This window comes from Balaenoptera physalus (genome assembly GCF_965194825.1).
Source record: "Balaenoptera physalus genome assembly, chromosome: 13".
Taxonomy (NCBI): Eukaryota; Metazoa; Chordata; class Mammalia; order Artiodactyla; family Balaenopteridae; genus Balaenoptera; species Balaenoptera physalus.
The window spans coordinates 33946764-33968270 of record NC_138892.1 but is presented as its reverse complement, the minus strand read 5'-3'; the positions used below and the strand labels follow the sequence as shown (position 1 = coordinate 33968270).

The 21507-nt window shown below is 37.5% G+C and overlaps 2 protein-coding genes across 7 annotated transcripts in view; both read right to left on the bottom strand.

The window, feature by feature from the left end:
- Nucleotides 1-14676, bottom strand: part of RASSF9 (Ras association domain family member 9) — a 417955-nt gene extending 403279 nt beyond the window's left edge. The window contains exon 1 of the mRNA XM_082419031.1: nt 14080-14676. The gene's annotated coding sequence lies outside the window, so the exon portion shown is untranslated. The remainder of the gene's footprint in view (nt 1-14079) is intronic.
- Nucleotides 1-21507, bottom strand: part of MGAT4C (MGAT4 family member C) — an 828975-nt gene that overhangs the window by 253842 nt on the left and 553626 nt on the right. The window lies entirely within an intron of this gene.

Sequence of the window (21507 nt, the reverse complement as noted above, 5' to 3'; positions counted from 1 at the left end):
TAGAATGGAGAAAATACAAGAAATGTTTAACAAGGACCTAGAAGAACTAAAGAGCAAACAAACAGTGATGAAAAACACAATATATGAAATTAAAAATTCTCTAGAAGGGATCAATAGCAGAATAACTGAGGCAGAAGAACGGACAAGTGACCTGGAGGATAAAATAGTGGAAATAACTACTGCAGAGCAGAATAAAGAAAAAAGAATGAAAAGAATTGAGGACAGTCTCAGAGACCTCTGGGACAACATTAAATGCACCAACATTTGAATTATAGGGGTCCCAGAAGAAGAAGAGAAAAAGAAAAGGACTGAGAAAATATTTGAAGAGATTATAGGTGAAAACGTCCCTAATATGGGAAAGGAAATAGTTAATCAAGTCCAGGAACCACAGAGAGTCCCATACAGGATAAATCCAAGGAGAAACACGTCAAGACATATATTAATCAAACTATCAAAAATTAAATACAATTAACAAATATTAAAAGCAGCAAGGGAAAAACAAGAAATAACACATAAGGGAATCCCCATAAGGTTAACAGCTGATCTTTCAGCAGAAACTCTGCAAGAGAGAAGGGAGTGGCAGGACTTATTTAAAGTGATGAAGAAGAAGAAACTACAACCAAGATTACTCTAACAGGCAAGGATCTCATTCAGATTTGACAGGGGAAATTAAACCCTTTACAAAGAAGCAAAAGCTAAGAGAATTCAGCACCACCAAACCAGCTTTACAACAAATGCTAAAGGAACTTCTCTAGGCAGGAAATACAAGAGAAGGAAAAGACCTACAATAATAAACCCAAAACAATTAAGAAAATGGGAATAGGAACATACATATCGATAATTACCTTGAATGTAAATGGATTAAATGCTCCAACCAAAAGACATAGATTGCCTGAATGGATACAAAACAAGACCCGTACATATGCTGTCTACAAGAGACCCACTTCAGACCTAGGGACACATATAGACTGAAAGTGAGGGGATGGGAAAAGATATTCCATGCAAATGGAAATCAAAAGAAAGCTGGAGTAGCAATTCTCATATCAGACAAAATAGACTTTAAAACAAAGACTATTACAAGAGACAAAGAAGAAAACTACATAATGATCAAGGGATCAATCAAAGAAGAAGATATAACAATGGTAAATATTTATGCACCCAACATAGGAGCAGCTCAATACATAAGGCAAATACGAACAGCCATAAAAGGGGAAATCGACAGTAACATAATAATAGTGGAGGACTTTAACACCCCACTTTCACCAATGGACAGATCATCCAAAAGGAAAATAAATAAGGAAACACAAGCTTTAAATGATACATTAAACAAGATGCACTTAATTGGTATTTATAGGACATTCCATCCAAACACAACGGAATACACATTCTTCTCAAGTGCTCATGGAACATACTCCAGGATAGATCATATCTTGGGTCACAAATCAAGCCTTGGTAAATTTAAGCAAATTGAAATCGTATCAAGTATCTTTTCCGACCACAATGCTATGAGACTAGATATCAATTACAGGGGAAAAAAATCTGTAAGAAATACAAACACATGGAGGCTAAACAACACACTACTTAATAACCAAGAGATCACTGAAAAAATCAAAGAGGAAATCAAAAAATACCTAGAAACAAATGGCAATGAAAACACGACGACCAAGAACCTATGGGATGCAGCAAAAGCAGTTATAATAGGGAAGTTTATAGCAATACAATCCTACTTTAAGAAACAAGAAAGATCTCAAATAAACAACCTAACCTTACACCTAAAGCAATTAGAGAAAGAAGAACAAAAAAAACCCAAAGTTAGCAGAAGGAAAGAAATCATAAAGATCAGATCAGAAATAAATGAAAAAGAAATGAAGGAAATGATAGCAAAGATCAATAAAACTAAAAGTTGGTTATTTGAGAAGATAAACAAAATTGATAAACCATTAGCCAGACTTATCAAGAAAAAAAGGGAGAAGATTCAAATCAGTAGAATTAGAAATGAAAAAGGAGAAGTAACAACTGACACTGCAGAAATACAAACGATCATGAGAGATTACTACAAGAAACTCTATGCCAATAAAATAAACAACCTGGAGGAAATGGACAAATTCTTAGAAATGCAAAACCTTCTGAACTGAAACAGGAAGAAATAGAAAATATGAGCAGACCAATCACAAGCACTGAAATTGAAACTGTGATGAAAAATCTTCCAACAAACAAAAGCCCAGGACCAGATGGCTTCACAGGCGAATTCTATCAAACATTTAGAGAGGAGCTAACACTATCCTTCTCAAACTCTTCCAAAATATAGCAGAGGGAGGAACACTCCCAAACTCATTCTAGGAGGCCACCATCACCCTGATAGCAAAACCAGACAAAGATGTCACAAAGAAAGAAAACTACAGGCCAATATCACTGATGAACATAGATGCAAAACTCCTCAACAAAATACTAGCAAACAGAATCCAACAGCACATTAAAAGGATCATACACTATGGTCAAGTGGGGTTTATCCCAGGAATGCAAGGATTCTTCAATATATGCAAATCAATCAACGTGATACACCATATTAACAAATTGAAGGAGAAAAACCATATGATCATCTCAATAGATGCAGAGAAAGCTTTTGACAAAATTCAACACTCATTTATGATAAAAACCCTCTGGAAAGTAGGCATAGAGGGAACCTTCTTCAACATAATAAAGGCCATATATGACACACCCACAGTCAACATCATCCTCAATGGTGAAAAACTGAAACCATTTGCCCTAAGATCAGGAACAAGACAAGGTTGCCCTCTCTCACCACTATTATTCAACATAGTTTTGGAAGTTTTAGCCACAGCAATCAGAGAAGAAAAAGAAATAAAAGGAATCCAAACTGGAAAAGAAGAAGTAAAGCTGTCACTGTTTGCAGATGACATGATACTATACGTAGAGAATCCTAAAGATGCTCCCAGAAAACTACTAGAGCTAATCAATGAATTTGGTAAAGTAGCAGGATACAAATTTAATGCACAGAAATCTCTTGCATGCCTATACAATGATGAAAAATCTGAAAGTGAAATTAAGAAAACACTCCCATTTACCACTGCAACAAAAAGAATAAAATACCTAGGAATAAACCTACCTAAGGAAACAAAAGACCTGTATGCAGAAAATTATATGATACTGATGAAAGAAATTAAAGATGATACAAATATATGGAGAGATATACCATGTTCTTGGATTGGAAGAATCAACATTGTGAAAATGTACTATCCAAAGCAATCTACAGATTCAATGTAATCCCTATCAAACTACCAATGGCATTTTTCACAGAACGAGAACAAAAAATTTCACAATTTGTATGGAAACACAAAAGACCCCAATAGCCAAAGCAATCTTGAGAAAGAAAACGGAGCTGGAGGAATCAGGCTCCCTGACTTCAGACTATACTACAAAGCTACAGTAATCAAGACAGTTTTTTACTGGCACAGAAAAAGAAATATAGATCAATGGAACAGGCTAGAAAGCCCAGAGAAAAACCCACACACATATGGTCACCTTATCTTTGATAAAGGGGCTAGAATATACAATGGAGAAAAGACAGCCTCTTCAATAAGTGGTGCTGGGAAAACTGGACAGCTACATGTAAAAGAATGAAATTAGAACACTTCCTAACACCATACACAAAAATAAACTCAAAATGGATTAAAGATCTAAATGTAAGGCCAGATACCATCAAACTCTTAGAGGAAAACATAGGCAGAACACTCTATGACATAAATCACAGCAAGATCCTTTTTGACCCACCTCCTAGAGAAATGGAAATAAAAACACAAATAAACAAATGGGACCTAATGAAACTTAAAAGCTTTTGCACAGCAAAGGAAACCATAAACAAGACGAAAAGACAACCCTCTGAATGGGAGAAAATATTTGCAAATGAAGCAACTGACAAAGGATTAATCTCCAAAATTTACAAGCATCTCATGCAGCTCAATATCAAAAAAACAAACAACCCAGTCCAAAAATGGGCAGAAGACCTAAATAGATATTTCTCCAAAGAAGATATACAGATTGCCAACAAATACATAAAGGAATGCTCAACATCATTAATCATTACAGAAATGCAAATCAAAACTACAATGAGGTATCATCTCACACCTGTCAGAATGGCCATCAGCAAAAAATCTACAAACAATAAATGCTGGAGAGGGTGTGGAGAAAAGGGAACCCTTTTGCACTGTTGGTGGGAATGTAAATTGATACAGCTACTATGGAGAACAGTATGGAGGTTCTTTAAAAAACTAAAAATAGAACTACCATACGACCCAGCCATCCCATTACTGGGCATATACCCTGAGAAAACCATAATTCAAAAAGAGTCACATACCAAAATGTTCATTGCAGCTCTATTTACAATAGCCAGGACATGGAAGCAACCTAAGTGTCCATCGACAGATGAATGGATAAAGAAGATATGGCACATATATACAATGGAATATAACTCAGCCATAAAAAGGAACGAAACTGAGTTATTTGTAGTGAGGTGGATGGACCTAGAGTATGTCATACAGAGTGAAGTAAGTCAGAAAGAGAAAAACAAATACCGTATGCTCACACATATATATGGAAAAAAAAGGTCATGAAGAACCTAGGGGCAAGATGGGAATAAAGATGCAGACCTACTAGAGAATGGACTTGAGGATACGGGGAGGGGGAAGGGTAAGTTGGGACAAAGTGAGAGAGTGGCATGGACACATATACACTACCAAACGTAAAATAGATAGCTAGTGGGAAGCAGCTGCATAGCACAGGGAGATCAGCTCGGTGCTTTGTGACCACCTAGAGGGGTGGGATAGGGAGGGTGGGAGGGAGGGAGATGCAAGAGGGAAGAGATATGGGGACATATGTATATGTATAAGTGATTCACTTTGTTATACAGCAGAAACTAACACACCATTGTAAAGCAATTATACTCCAATAAAGATGTTAAAAAAAAGAAAAAAAGTATGAGGGCTTTTCTTGTGTAATGGTAATGTCCTGTACCTTGATAGGCGATTGGACTGCACAGGTGTCAAAATTCATGAAGTAATACACTTAAGGTTTGTGTAGTTTATTATATGGACATTTTATTTTAAAATAAGTTGTTAATAAATATTGACCTTAAAGTGATTATATACATGTTAAAGCTTTTATGAGGAAGTGTACTCTATGTCTACAAATATTTTTTGAAATATACTGATATAAAAGGAAGGATTGACTATACGTAGATGGAAGGATAAATAATAAAGCAAGTATAGTAAAATATTAATAGTGGGTATATGTAAATATGGGTATACGTGTACTATAAAATTCATTCCTTTTTTCAGCATGTTTGAAAATTTTCGTAATGAAATTTTAGAAAATTTTGATGAGAAAAACTCATACACATAAATGCATAATCTCCAGAGTGTTTTCCTAATAGCTATAATGAAAAAGTGTTACTTCTATGTTCAGAGTCTTTCAGTCATATTAGTTTCTGAGCCAATTATCATAATTGTTTAACATATAAAGTATCCATTGAATTCAAACCAGAAAACCACCACCTGAGATAAAATATTGTCACTAACAGATTCTACTAGGATGTCTGTATTTATCACAAAAACTGTATATTGTATACTATTGAATGCAATGCTTTACATTTACAGTTTTCTCATACTGATCATAAGAAATTGATACAATATTGTAGTACATTTGCAGTTATTAACTGGAGGCACTGGGGTATATTGCTTAAGACAAATTATATATTTCTATATTGCTTATAATCTTATTGTAATCTTATTTAATATACTAGGTATCACATAGTGGATTTTAAACAAATGTTTGTGGAAGGAAAGAATGGATAAATGCATTCCATTCAAAATGATAATAAGAACCATTGACATTTAGGCATCAGCTACAACTAGTGAAAAATTTCCACCTAGATCAGATGGGGCTGGGGAATGATGCTAGACAGCTGCTTTTCAGCAATAATTTTACATTAAATAAAGGGAGAACACAGGTTTTTGGGGGTTTTTTCCCCTATAGGGAAATTTTTTCCACACTTATTTTGTTTTGAGATATTTTAAAGGCAATATTTTCAGCTACTTGTTTGGGTATTATTTATTTTTTTAAATGAGTGATACCTAAAAAGGCATTTGAAAAATAAATTATGTGTATGTAGACACACACACAGATAATGCACACACAGGGCCTTTGAACACTTTTTATACTTGGATAACTTACTTTTCAATACCTTACTTTTTTAAAAGTGTGATACCTTTTATTAATTGTTTATTTTATTGATTCAAAAAATGTCTAAATTCCTATTTTGTGCCAGACACATATTAGAGAGAAAAATATAAATAAAATAGCAAATTTACCCTTAGTGTGTTCAGAGTTTTCATATCTAATTTCTCTCTAAACATAATTGCTGAATCTATATAAATCTTTGAATCTATATAAATCTCTAAAAGCTTATGAAACAAATAGCAACTTCACTTAGAGATCTGGGGAAGAGGGATAAAAGTGATTTTTTGTATGTGTGTGTGCAAAAAGAAAAATCATATAAGGACTTATGCACGTATTTGTTTGTTGTTTTAAGAAAAGCTTGATTGTTTGCTTGGTCACCAGCTTAACGATGATGGTAGTGATTTTAATAAATAAACCATTTAAAAAACAAGAAGGATGGCAAAATACAAAAAAACTGAGAAGTAAACACAGAGGCATTTTTTTTCCTGCCTCAATCAAATACAGATGTCTTCAGGGGATAACGACATTTTATTTTCTTCTGTACTAATGTTTAGTATGAACTTATTACTGTTGATTCACTGTGCTAAGTATTTTTATAGTCATTATCTTATTTGATATTCATAATAACTTTGTGATATTGGATTTTTATCCTCATTTTATATATATATTTTTAAAGAGGACTTCAAGGAGAAAGGACTTATCTAAACTCACAGTGGAGTTTTGAACTAATTCTGTAAGTAGAATGCTATATGCTTTTGAAGACACTGTTTAGTGTTAGTATTTGACTTAATAATAAAAAGACAAAATCTATTATTTATTAATACCTATTGTGCTTCCATAATACTATTAGATCTAGTTCTATCAAAAAGTTTTCATTTAGTCAGCTGCTAGCATAGTATTCAGGCAACTACCACATTATCCCAATCCTCTAATCTTCAAATTGCCTGCTGATCCAAAATAGAATCAAATAAGTATTTTGACCTTTATTTATGGTGTGGATCTGCTAATGCGTACAGGATTGAACAACAACCAGGATCAGTGAAGCATACCCAGCTAGCTCACTGATACTTAGTAACTCAATCTCTAGATACAAGTCAGTATATAAAAAAAGAGAGTTTTCTAAATCAGTGGCTACAGTGTTCGAAACTTTCTTAGAAACAATAAAACCTAGGGACAAAATATTAAGAAATGACTATGTCATTTATCTTTTTTCTTGATGATTTTATTGTTCTTCAGTAAATTGCCCAGATTCCAACAGACTCCAGAAGATGCCAAAATATTAAGAATAGTTTTACCTTTCTCACTCTTTCTCTTATACAGCTACACAGCTTGTATTAATATATATATAACATAAATATACACACATATATAAATATATATATTATCTATATCTATACCTATCTATCTATATATAAATGAGGTAGTATAAGATCCTCGAGGAAGAGGAATGGGTGAGAAAATGGGAAGAAAGAGAAAAGGAAGAAAGGGTATAGGAACAGAGAGAGGAAGGAGAAGCCTCAGTTAGAAGAATAAATATAATAGGAAAAGAGCAGAAAAAGGAAAAAGGGTAGTATGAAGTAGAGAACCTATGAGCAAAGGGTAAAATAAGGTGAGTGAAGTGCAAAGCCAAGGTCTCAAAATCAATTTTCTGTTCTGATGCCAGAGAGGTAATGCAAATAAGCAAATTGAAGGGACTGTAAGAAAATCATGTTCCTCTTTATGACTTTCTCCTCCCCACATTTGATAGAGAAATAAAAATTAATATTTCTCTTTTTAAAAAAGCAGTGGAATGCAGTGATTAAGAGCAACGTCATCCTTAGCTCTGAGAAAAGGGAATGGTTCACAGTGTTCACACTGGCTCCAGAAGAGGATAAGAAGTAGGTACTCTGACTGTGGTCAATATTGACAAAACTTCTGATTTTTTATGGATAAGCTGAAATCCAAATTTTATGAGGAATCTGAAATTTCGACAACTCATTCAAAAAATGTTTAAACCTATGTGAACACTCTCATTACCCCTTACTGACTCCACCTCTACCAGTTGGGAGGTTGGCCCAGGGGTACCTGATTGTATGCTTACTAGTAAAAAGATTAAGGGGCAGGGGAGGATTTACCTCCAGCTATTCTCAAAGCCTGATGGACCCTGCTGTTTACTGTGCTCTTCTCTAGAACACTGTCCTATTTGTGAGATGAATGCATAGTTCTCTACGCACAGTTTATAAGAGGTAGTCTCATGGTATCACCCATTTTCTGCTTTCATCAATTATTTGGTTTCCAAAAGAGGTTTAGCCTTTTGCTTTGGTCTAAATTCATTTTTTAACTAAAGCCTCACAGTGTCCAATTCTGGCTTATTTGTTGTCATCTATTATCTGAGACCAAGCAAGTGAACTGAAGGAGCGAGGGCAGCTATAGCCTAGTTCAAGGAATATGTCCCACAAGCAGGGCTACCTTCATGGCTCTGCAATCACAAGAGTTACAGAGTGTTCTCCAATCAGAAGGTGATGTAGAGTTTAATGAATGTTCTGTGGCTGCGGTCTTGAAATTATTAATAATTTTATGTTTGGATATGTGCTTTGTAAGTGAAGTTTAATGGGACAATGGATCATGAGTCAGGGGCTTCAAGCCTTTGCTTACACGCCATCCTGTCTTTCTCGGCCTCCCCCCATCTCCCTCCCTTCCAGAATTGGGCTCTTGGCTGCTCCTGTCCAGTTACCACTGCCACCCTCCACTCCAGCAGGGGCCTGGACACAGGCAAGGTGAGAGTTAGGGTTAGTCCCATGAATCCTAGGGCTGCATCAGGAGGCTGACTCCAAGTACCTATGAGGCACTATGCTCACGTGGAAAGTATCCTCATGCTTGAGAGACATGGCATTAAGTAGAAAGTAAAAAGTTCTATGACAATTCAAGAGAAACCACAGAAGAAAAGACTTTTTTCTGCCTTTTGAACGAGTCCCACATTTTCATTTTATACTAGGTCCTGAAAATTATGTAGCCAGTTCCGTATATTTTATTACCAAGATATTTTATTCGTGCTTACCTACTCTTTCCCTTGCACCTTACAAACCTCTTCTCCTCTTCCTAAAACATGCAATGTCAAACAAAAAGTCCAGCAAAACCGGAGCATTTTAAAAAGTTGCGTTAAGAGAAATGGGAGGCAACTCCTTTTAGAATCAGGAATGACTCTACACCCCAAATCTGGAGAGTGTGAAAAGCAAGTGCCTGTGTAATGCTATCTCTTTTTTTTTTTTTTTGGTAACATACTTGCTTGTTCATTTTAGTTTTTTCAGGCAAATACTGTGTATAAAGCAGAGCTGTGATGTACTCAGACAAATCTCATTCAAATTCCAATTCTGCCACTTGGGCAAGTTACTTAACCTTTCCTAGCCCGTTTCACTCTTCTATAAAGTGATTATAATAATGGCCTTGCAGTGTTGTTCTGGTTGAACGGTGTAACATGAAACAAATAAATTGTGTAATGCCTAGCATATGGTACAAGAACATTCTTCTAAAAAACTATACATATACAATTTAAAGAATATTTTATATTTTAATATTTCAATTCATACATGGTAAACTCATTTTGTGTAAAATAAAAAGAAACTGTAATTTTAGTTGGAATGACCACAGGCATTATATAGTGTTTCTAAGGCTGTGTCCACTGAACCTGGATATGACCATCAACTGTCATTATGTGGAGGAGTTGATATGGCAAAGAGTGTCCTTCAGCGGCAAGCCTAAAGTTAATTCAAGGGCTTTGGAACCCCTGAGCCCCAAGCAAAGTGTTCAGAAACTTTCACATGCCAAAACATTTTTTTCTTAGATATTGAGAATTTCCTTGATTGTTTTTGATATGTGAGAGTGTGGTTCTATATTAACACAATCAGCATGATTTAATAGAGTTAAAGTAATGGCTAATGTTTATGATAATCCACAATCACTAAAAACATAGTGCTGGATATCTTCTTCACTTTTAATACGGAGTAAACAATACTTGTGAAATTACAGCAGTTTGAAATATAATAAAATCAAGTTCCAAATAAGCTATAATTTCTTACTGGGTTGCTTTAAATAGTCTCTGAGAAATTATGGAGGGTACTGACAGATGTAGCATCTAATTCATTTAGTCTTACAATGGAATCTCACAACTTAGGTCACAGCTGTGGAAAAAAAAGTTGTGCAGAGACAAAATTTACTGCTATTAAAATTTCATGGTCATTCTCTATGGTGAATAACTGAAACCATTTCCACTAAGATCAGGAAGAACACAAGGTTGCCCACTCTTGCCATTATTATTCAACATAGTTTTGGAAGTTTTAGCCACAGCAATCAGAGAAGAAAAAGAAATAAAAGGAATCCAAATCGGAAAAGAAGGAGTAAAATTGTCACTAGTTGCAGGTGACATGATACTATACATAGAGAATCCTGAAGATGCTACCAGAAAACTACTAGAGCTAATCAATGAATTTGGTAAAGTAGCAGGATACAAATTTAATGCACAGAAATCTCTTGCATTCCTATACACTAATGATGAAAAATCTGAAAGAGAAATTAAGGAAACACTCCCATTTACTATTGTAACAAAAAGAATAAAATACCTAGGAATAAACCTACTTAAGGAGACAAAAGACCTGTACGCAGAAAACTATAAGACACTGATGAAAGAAATTAGAGATGACACAAACAGATGGAGAGATATACCATGTTCTTGGATTGGAAGAATCAACATTGTAAAAATGACTGTACTACCCAAAGCATTCTACAGATTCAATGCAATCCCTATCAAACTACCACTGGCATTTTTCACAGAACTAGAACAAAAAATTTCACAATTTGTATGGAAACACAAAATACCCCGAATAGCCAAAGCAATCTTGAGAAAGAAAAACGGAGCTGGAGGAATCAGGCTCCCGGACTTCAGCCTATGCTACAAAGCTACAGTAATCAAGAGAGTATGGTACTGGCACAAAAACAGAAATAAAGATCAATGGAACAGGCTAGAAAGCCCAGAGAAAAACCCACACACATATGGTCACCTTATTTTTCATAAAGGAGGCTAGAATATACAATGGAGAGAAGACAGCCTCTTCAATAAGTGGTGCTGGGAAAACTGGACAGCTGCATGTAAAAGAATGAAATTAGAACACTCCCTAACACCATACAGAAAAATAAACTCAAAATGGATTAAAGACCTAAATGTAAGGCCAGACACCATCAAACTCTTAGAGGAAAACATAGGTAGAACACTCTATGACATAAATCACAGCAAGATCCTTTTTGACCCACCTCCTAGAGAAATGGAAATAAAAGCAAAAATAAACAAATGGAACCTAATGAAACTTAAAAGCTTTTGCACACCAAAGGAAACCATAAACAAGACAAAAAGACAACCCTCAGAATGGGAGAAAATATTTGCAAATGAAGCAACTGACAAAGGATTAATCTCCAAAATTTACAAGCAGCTCATGCAGCTCAATATCGAAAAAACAAACAACCCAATCCAAAAATGGGCAGAAAACCTAAATAGACATTTCTCCAAAGAAGACATACAGATTGCCAACAATGAGGTATTACCTCACACCGGTCAGAATAGCCATCATCAAAAAATCTACAAACAGCAATGCTGGAGAGGGTGTGCAGAAAAGGGAACCCTCTTGTACTGTTGGTGGGAATGTAAATTGATACAGCCACTATGGAGAGCAGTATGGAGGTTCCTTAAAAAACTAAAAATAGAACTACCATACGACCCAGCAATCCCACTACTGGGCATATACCCTAAGAAAACCATAATTCAAAAAGAGTCATGTACCCCAATGTTCACTGCAGCTCTATTTACAATAACCAGGACATGGAAGCAACCTAAGTGTCTGTCGACAGATGAATAGATAAAGAAGATGTGGCACATATATACAATGGAATATTACTCAGCCTTAAAAAGAAATGAAATTGAGTTATTTGTAATGAGGTGGATGGACCTAGAGACTGTCATACAGAGTGAAGTAAGTCAGAAGGAGAAAAACAAATACCATATTCTAGCACATATATATGGAATCTTAAAGAAAAAAAATGGGTTTGAAGAACATAGGTGCAGGACAGGAATAAAGACACAGACATCAATAATGGACTTGAGGACATGGGGAGGGGTAAGGGTAAGCTGGGACAAAGTGAGAGAGTGGCATGGACATATATACACTACCAAATGTAAAATAGATTGCTAGTGGGAAGCAGCCACATAGCACAGGGAGATCAGCTCTGTGCTTTGTGTCCACATAGAAGGGTAGGATAGGGAGGGTGGGAGGGAGACTCAAGAGGGAGGAGATATGGGGATATATGTATATATATAGCTGATTCACTTTGTTATAAAGCAGAAACTAACACACAATTGTAAAGCTATTATACTCCAATAAAGATGTTAAAAAAAAAATTAATGTCCTCTTTTCAAGATCATGAAATCTGTGCCTTTAGCCTTAAGTAATACAAACTGCTTAGTTAAAGATATTGTGTAAATCGGTTTATAACAGGTGCAGTACATACTCTCACTCAAGTATAAACAAGTAATGATTAATAGAAGTCAGCAAAAGACCTCTAATGAAGTTAACTAAAAGCAGAACAAATCACAGTCTTATGAATGAGAATAGGTAGGAGAAAAATTTTTAATTACTCTCTCATGAGCTTATGAAAAACTATGCAGTCGATAACTCTCAGAGCAAAATGGTTTTGTTAATATAATTTGCTCAATATTTGCATGTGACTAGGTTAACTAAATTACATCTTAGTAAGGAAACTAATATGATAAATATAACCAGGTTCTTACTACCAGGATTATTAGAAATAATAATTTGGTTGGTGATAAATACTAGAAACAAATAGTGAAAGCTTATATATTTCTAAAAACATTTTCCAAATGATCTACAATATCTATGGAAGGAGAGCTAGCACCGTGAAATAGGATGCACAAATGTGGATCAAGTTTAAGTCATTGTTGAAATTGTAGGGACCAAAGTAGTAGCTGAAATTAATTCCAGTTGAAATAACTAAATAAATCACTTCTGCTTCAATGAATTAAACCAAACCATATTTGCTCTAATTTAGGTCTATGTTTTCTTGTTCTTTATTCAATGGAAATGGACAAATATTTCCTATATTTATTATTTCAGGAAGCAATAGACTACCACTCCCCTCAGCTTTCTCACATATCTTTTTCAATCTTTTGACCCTATTCACTCTCCACTTTCTTGTAGAGATCATTAAAAGCTTAGCACAATAGAATGAAGTTTGTAGGATGTCTTTAACAGCACGGAGTAGAGGTGATAAAAATAGAAAATAGAGAAGAGAGACAGATAAGAAATAGAGTAAGATACCACTGAAAACTACAGGTGAAATCAATGAAAAATACTGAATCTAAAGTCATTTGATATCTATTATGTGAAAACCATTGTGTTTGAATTCACAAAATCTTCTAAAATCTGCCTGGTTTAAAAAATAAGAAAAAGTATAGTTAGTTTACTTTGTTTTCAGGGCTTTGGTTTATAAAGAATTTTAATGAATACCTTAAATTTTTTTCTCTCTTTACTCTCTCTTCGCCCACCAGCAACATGTGTATCCAATAATGATGTGATATCGTTGGGAATTATAAGGTAAACATTCAACAAAGAGATGGTAAGATTTAAAACTTTGAAAATGTTTGGGAAAGATAAGCCTTGTTTTCTAGAATCCATGATAGTCAACAAGGTAGCTTAAACAGCATCAGACTTCAATATTTAAGGAGGCAATTTTCAAACATTCCAATAAAAATATAAGCACTTCATTGATATCACTGAATAGCACTTTATTTTTTTTTTTTAACATCTTTATTGAAGTATAATTGCCTTACAATGGTGTGTTAGCTTCTGCTTTATAACAAAGTGAATCAGTTATACATATACAATATGTTCCCATTTCTCTTCCCTCTTGCATCTCCCTCCCTCCCACCCTCCCCATCCCATCCCTCTAGGTGGTCACAAAGCACCGAGCTGATCTCCCTGTGCTATGTGGCTGCTTCCCACTAGTTATCTATTTTACATTTGGTAGTGTATATATGTCCATGACACTCTCTCACCCTGTCACATCTCACCCCACCCCCTCCCCATATCCTCAAGTCCATTCTCTAGTAGGTCTGTGTCTTTATTCCCGTCTTGCCACTAGGTTCTTCATGGCCTTTTTTTTTTTTTTTCCCTTAGATTCCGTATATATGTGTTAGCATACTGTATTTGTTTTTCTCTTTCTGACTTACTTCACTCTGTATGACAGACTCTAACTCCATCCACCTCATTACAAATACCTCCATTTCATTTCTTTTTATGGCTGAGTAATATTCCATTGTATATATGTGCCACATCTTCTTTATCCATTCATCTGTCGATGGACATTTAGATTGCTTCCATGTCCGGGCTATTGTAAATAGAGCTGCAATGAACATTTTGGTACATGACTCTTTTTGACCTATGGTTTTTTCAGGGTATATGCCCAGTAGTGGGATTGCTGGGTCGTATGGTAGTTCTATTTGTAGTTTTTTAAGGAACCTCCATACTGTTCTCCATAGTGGCTGTATCAATTTACATTCCCACCAACAGTGCAAGAGTGTTCCCTTTCCTCCACACCCTCTCCAGCATTTATTGTTTCTAGATTTTTTGATGATGGCCATTCTGACCGGTGTGAGATGATATCTCATTGTAGTTTTGATTTGCATTTCTCTAATGATTAATGATGTTGAGCATTCTTTCATGTGTCTGTAGGCCATCTGTATATCTTCTTTGGAGAAATGTCTATTTAGGTCTTCGGCCCAATTTTGGATTGGGTTGTTCGTTTTTTTGTTATTGAGCTGCATGAGCTGCTTGTAAATCTTGGAGATTAATCCTTTGTCAGTTGCTTCATTTGCAAATATTTTCTCCCATTCTGAGGGTTGTCTTTTGGTCTTGTTTATGGTTTCCTTTGCTGTGCAAAAGCTTTTAAGTTTCATTAGGTCCCATTTGTTTATTTGTGTTCTTATTTCCATTTCTCTGGGAGCTGGGTCAAAAAGAATCTTGCTGTGATGTATTTCATAGAGTGTTCTGCCTATGTTTTCCTCTAAGAGTTTGATAGTGTCTGCCCTTACACTTAGGTCTTTAATCCATTTTGAGTTTATTTTTGTGCATGGTGTCAGGGAGTGTTCTAATTTCATACTTTTACATGTACCTGTCCAATTTTCCCAGCACCACTTATTGAAGAGGCTGTCTTTTCTCCACTGTATATGCTTGCCTCCTTTATCAAAAATAAGGTGCCCATATGTGTGTGGGTTTATCTCTGGGCTTTCTATCCTGTTCCATTGATCTATATTTCTGTTTTTGTGCCAGTACCAAACTGTCTTGATTACTGAAGCTTTGTAATATAGTCTGAAGTCAGGGAGCCTGATTCCCCCAGCTCCATTTTTCGTTCTCAAGATTGCTTTGGCTATTCGGGGTCTTTTGTGTTTCCATACAAATTGTGAAATTTTTTGTTCTAGTTCTGTGAAAAATGCCAGTGGTAGTTTGATAGGGATTGCATTGAATCTGTAGATTGCTTTGGGTAGTAGAGTCATTTTCACAATGTTGATTCTTCCAATCCAGGAATATGGTATATCTCTCCATCTATTTGTATCATCTTTAATTTCTTTCATCAGTGTCTTATAATTTTCTGCATACAGGTCTTTTGTCTCCTTAGGTAGGTTTATTCCTAGATATTTTATTCTTTTTGTTGCAATGGTAAATGGGAGTGTTTTCTTAATTTCACTTTCAGATTTTTCATCATTAGTGTATAGAAATGCAAGAGATTTCTGTGCATTAATTTTGTATCCTGCTACTTTACCAAATTCATTGATTAGCTCTAGGAGTTTTCTGGTAGCATCTTTAGGATTCTCTATGTATAGTATCATGTCATCTGCAAATAGTGACAGCTTTACTTCTTCTTTTCCGATTTGGATTCCTTTTATTTCTTTGTCTTCTCTGATTGCTGTGGCTAACACTTCCAAAACTATGTTGAATAATAGTGGTGAGAGTGGGCAACCTTGTCTTGTTCCTGATCTTAGTGGAAATGGTTTCAGTTTTTCACCATTGAGGACAATGTTGGCTGTGGGTTTGTCATATATGGCCTTTATTATGTTGAGGAAAGTTCCCTCTATGCCTACTTTCTGCAGGTCTTTTATCATAAATGGGTGTTGAATTTTGTCGAAAGCTTTCTCTGCATCTATTGAGATGATCATATGGTTTTTCTCCTTCAGTTTGTTAATATGATGTATCACATTGATTGATTTGCGTATATTGAAGAATCCTTGCATTCCTGGGATAAACCCCACTTGATCATGGTGTATGATCCTTTTAATGTGCTGTTGGATTCTGTTGGTAGTATTTTGTTAAGGATTTTTGCATCTATGTTCATCAGTGATATTGGCCTGTAGTTTTCTTTCTTTGTGACATCTTTGTCTGGTTTTGGTATCAGGGTGATGGTGGCCTCGTAGAATGAGTTTGGGAGTGTTCCTCCCTCTGCAATATTTTGGAAGAGTTTGAGAAGGATAGGTGTTAGCTCTTCTCTAAATGTTTGATAGAATTCACCTGTGAAGCCATCTGGTCCTGGGCTTTTGTTTGTTGGAAGGTTTTTAATCACAGTTTCAATTTCAGTGCTTGTGATTGGTCTGTTCATATTTTCTATTTCCTCCTGGTTCAGTCTCGGCAGTTTGTGCATTTCTAAAAATCTGTGCATTTCTTCCAGGTTGTCCATTTTATTGGCATAGAGTTGCTTGTAGTAATCTCTCATGATCTTTTGTATTTCTGCAGTGTCAGTGGTTACTTCTCCTTTTTCATTTCTAATTCTATTGATCTGAGTCTTCTCCCTTTTTCTCTTGATGAGTCTGGCTAATGGTTTATCAATTTTGTTTATCTTCTCAAAGAACCAGCTTTTAGTTTCATTGATTTTTGCTATTGTTTCCTTCATTTCTTTTTCATTTATTTCTGACCTGATCTTTATAATTTCTTTCCTTCTGCTGGCTTTGGGGTTTTTTTGTTCTTCTTTCTCTAATTGCTTTAGGTGCAAGGTTAGGTTGTTTATTCGAGATGTTTCCTGTTTCTTGAGGTAGGCTTGTATTGCTATAAACTTCCCTCTTAGCACTGCTTTTGCTGCGTCCCATAGGTTTTGGGTCGTCGTATCTCCATTGTCATTTGTTTCTAGGTATTTTTTGATTTCCCCTTTGATTTCTTCAGTGATCACTTCGTTATTAAGTAATGTATTGTGTAGCCTCCATGTGTTTGTATTTTTTACAGATCTTTTCCTGTAATTGATATCTAGTCTCATAGCGTTGTGGTCGGAAAAGATACTTGATACGATTTCAATTTTCTTAAATTTACCAAGGCTTGATTTGTGACCCAAGATATGATCTATCCTGGAGAATGTTCCATGAGCACTTGAGAAAAATGTGTATTCTGTTGTTTTTGGGTGGAATGTCCTATAAATATCAAGTAAGTCCATCTTGTTTAATGTATCATTTAAAGCTTGTGTTTCCTTATTTATTTTCATTTTGGATGATCTGTCCATTGGTGAGAGTGGGGTGTTAAAGTCCCCTACTATGATTGTGTTGCTGTCGATTTCCCCTTTTATGGCTGTTAGTATTTGCCTTATGTATTGAGGTGCTCCTATGTTGGGTGCATAAATATTTTCAATTGCTATACCTTCCTCTTGTATCGATCCCTTGATCATTATATAGTGTCCTTCTTTGTCTCTTGTAATAGTCTTTATTTTAAAGTCTATTTTGTCTGATATGAGAATTGCTACTCCAGCTTTCTTTTGATTTCCATTTGCATGGAATATCTTTTTCCATCCCCTCACTTTCAGTCTATATGTGTCTCTAGGTCTGAAGTGGGTCTCTTGTAGACAACATATATATGGGTCTTGTTTTTGTATCCATTCAGCCAGCCTGTGTCTTTTGGTGGGAGCATTTAATCCATTTACATTCAAGGTAATTATCGATATGTATGTTCCTATTCCCATTTTCTTAAATGTTTTGGGTTTGTTATTGTAGGTGTTTTCCTTCTCTTGTGTTTCTTGCCTAGAAAAGTTCCTTTAGCATTTGTTGTAAAGCTGGTTTGGTGGTGCTGAACTCTCTCAGCTTTTGCTTGTCTGTAAAGGTTTTAATTTCTCCATCGAATCTGAATGAGATCCTTGCTGGGTAGTGTAATCTTGGTTGTAGGTTTTTCTCCTTCATCACTTTAAGTATATCCTGCCACTCCCTTCTGGCTTGCAGAGTTTCTGCTAAAAGATCAGATGTTAACCTTATGGGGATTCCCTTGTGTGTTATTTGTTTTTTTTCCCTTGCTGCCTTTAATATGTTTTCCTTATATTTAATTTTTGACAGTTTGATTAATATGTGTCTTGGTGTGTTTCTCCTTGGGTTTATCCTGTATGGGACTCTCTGTGCTTCCAGGACTTGATTAACTATTTCCTTTCCCATATTAGGGAAGTTTTCAAGTATAATCTCTTCAAATATCTTCTCAGTCCCTTTCTTTTTCTCTTCTTCTTCTGGGACCCCTATAATTCGAATGTTGGTGCGTTTAATGTTGTCCCAGAGGTCTCTGAGACTGTCCTCAGTTCTTTTCATTCTTTTTTCTTTATCCTGCTCTGCAGTAGTTATTTCCACCATTTTATCTTCCAGGTCACTTATCCTTTCTTCTGCCTCAGTTATTCTGCTATTGATCCCATCTAGAGTATTTTTAATTTCATTTATTGTGGTTTTCATCATTGCTTGGTTCCTCTTTAGCTCTTCTACGTCCTTGTTAAATGTTTCTTGCATTTTGTCTATTCTATTTCCAAGATTTTGGATCATCCTTACTATCATTATTCTGAATCCTTTTTCAGGTAGACTACCTATTTCCTCTTCATTTGTTAAGTCTGGTATGTTCTGACCCTGCTCCTTCATCTGCTGTGTGTTTTTCTGTCGTCTCATTTTGCTTATCTTACTGTGTTTGGGGTCTCCTTTTCACAGGCTGCAGGTTCGTAGTTCCTGTTGTTTTTGGTATCTGTCCCCAGTGGCTAAGGTTGGTTCAGTGGGTTGTGTAGGCTTCCTGGTGGAGGGAACTAGTGCCTGAGCTCTGGTGGATAAGGTTGGATCTTGTCTTTCTGGTGGGCACGTCCACGTCTGGTGGTGTATTTTGGAGTGTCTGTGGCCTTATTATGATTTTAGGCAGCCTCTCCGCTAATGGATGGGGCTGTGTTCCTGTCTTTCTAGTTGTTTGGCATAGGGTGTCCAGCACTGTAGCTTGCTGGTCGTTGAGTGAAGCTGGGTCTTGATGTTGAGATGGAGATCTCTGAGAGATTTTTGCCATTTGGTATTACGTGGAGCTGGGAGGTCTCTTGTGGACCAGTGTCCTGAAGTTGGCTCTCCCACCTCAGAGGCACGGCCCTGATGCCTGGCTGGAGCACCAAGAGCCTTTTGTCCACACGGCTCAGAGTAAAAGGGAGAAAAAAAGAAAGAAAGAAAGAAAGAAAGAAAGAAAGAAAGAAAGAAAGAAAGAAAGAAAGAAAGAAAGAAAGAAAGAAAGAAAGAAAGAAAGAAAGAAAGAAAGAAAGAAGAAGGAAGGAAGGAAGGAAGGAAAGAAAGAAAGAAAGAAAGAAAGAAAGAGGCTATAATATAGTGAAGTAAAATAAAGCTATTGTAAAGCAAAGCTATACAGACAAAATCGCACCCAGAAGCATATACATATACACTCACAAATAAAAGGAAAAGGGGAAAAATTAATATATCCTGCTCCCAAAGTCCACCTCCTGAATTTGGGATGATTCGTTGTCTATTCAGGTATTCAACAGATTCAGGCACATCAAGTTGTTTGTGGAGTTTTAATCCGCTGCTTCTAAGGCTGCTGGGAGAGATTTCCCCTTATCTTCCCTGTTCGCACAGCTCCTGGGGTTCAGCTTTGGATTTGGACCCGCCTCTGCGTGTAGGTCGCCTGAGGGCGTCTATTCCCCGCACTGACAGGACGGGGTTAAAGGAGCAGCTGCTTCGGGGGCTCTGGCTCACTCAGGCCGCGGGGAGGGAGGTGTACAGAGGAGGCGGGGTGAGCCTGCGGCGGCCGAGGCCGGCGTGACGTTGCACCAGCCTGAGGCGGGCAGTGCGTTCTCCCGGGGAAGTTGTCCCCGGATCACGGGACCCTGGCAGTGGCGGGCTGCACAGGCTCCCAGGAGGGGAGGTGTGGAGAGTGACCTGTGCTCACACACAGGCTTTTTGGAGGCGGCAGCAGCAGCCCCAGCGTCTCACGCCCGTCTCTGGGGTCCGTGCTGATCGCCGCGGCTCGCGCCTTTCTCTGGAGTTCGTTTAGGCGGCACTCTGAATCCCCTCTCCTTGCGCGCCGCGAAACAAAGAGGCAAGAAAAAGTCTCTTGCCTCTTCGGCAGCTGCAGACTTTTTCCCGGTCTCCCTCCCAGCCAGCTGTGGTGCGCTAATCCCTTCAGTCTGTGTTCACGCCGCCAGCCTCAGTCCTCTCCCTGCGATCCGACCGAAGCCGAGCCTCAGCTCCCAGCCCCGCCCGCCCCGGCGGGGGAGCAGACAAGCCTCTCGGGTTGCTGAGTGCTGCTCGGCGCCGATCCTCTGTGCGGGAATCTCTCCGTTTTTCCCTCTGCGCCCCTGTTGCTGTGGGATCCGCGCTGGTAGCTGCGGCTCGCGCCCGTCTCTGAAGTTCGTTTAGGCAGCGCTCTGAATCCCCTCTCCTCGCGCACCAGGAAACAAAGAGGGAAGAAAAAGTCTCTTGCCTCTTCGGCAGCTGCAGACTTTTTCCCGGACTCCCTCTCGGCTAGCTGTGGTGCACTAACCCCTTCAGGCTGTTTTCACGCCGCCAACCCCAGTCCTCTCCCTGCGATCCGACCAAAGCCCGAGCCTCAGCTCCCAGCCCCGCCCGCCCCGGCGGGTGAGCAGACAAGCCTCTCGGGCTGGAGAGTGCTGCTCGGCGCCGAGCCTCCGTGCGGGAACCTCTCCGCTTTGCCCTCTGCACCCCTGTGGCTGCGCTCTCCTCCGTGGCTCCGAAGCTTCCCCCCTCTGCCACCCGCAGTCTCTGCCCGCGAAGGGGCTTCCTAGTGCGTGGAAATCTTTCCTCCTTCACGGCTCCCTCCCACTGGTGCAGGTGCCGTCCCTATTCTTTTGTCTCTGTTATTTCTTTTTTCTTTTGCCCTACCCAAGTACAGGGGGAGTTTCTTGCCTTTTTGGAGGTCGGACGTTTTCTGCCAG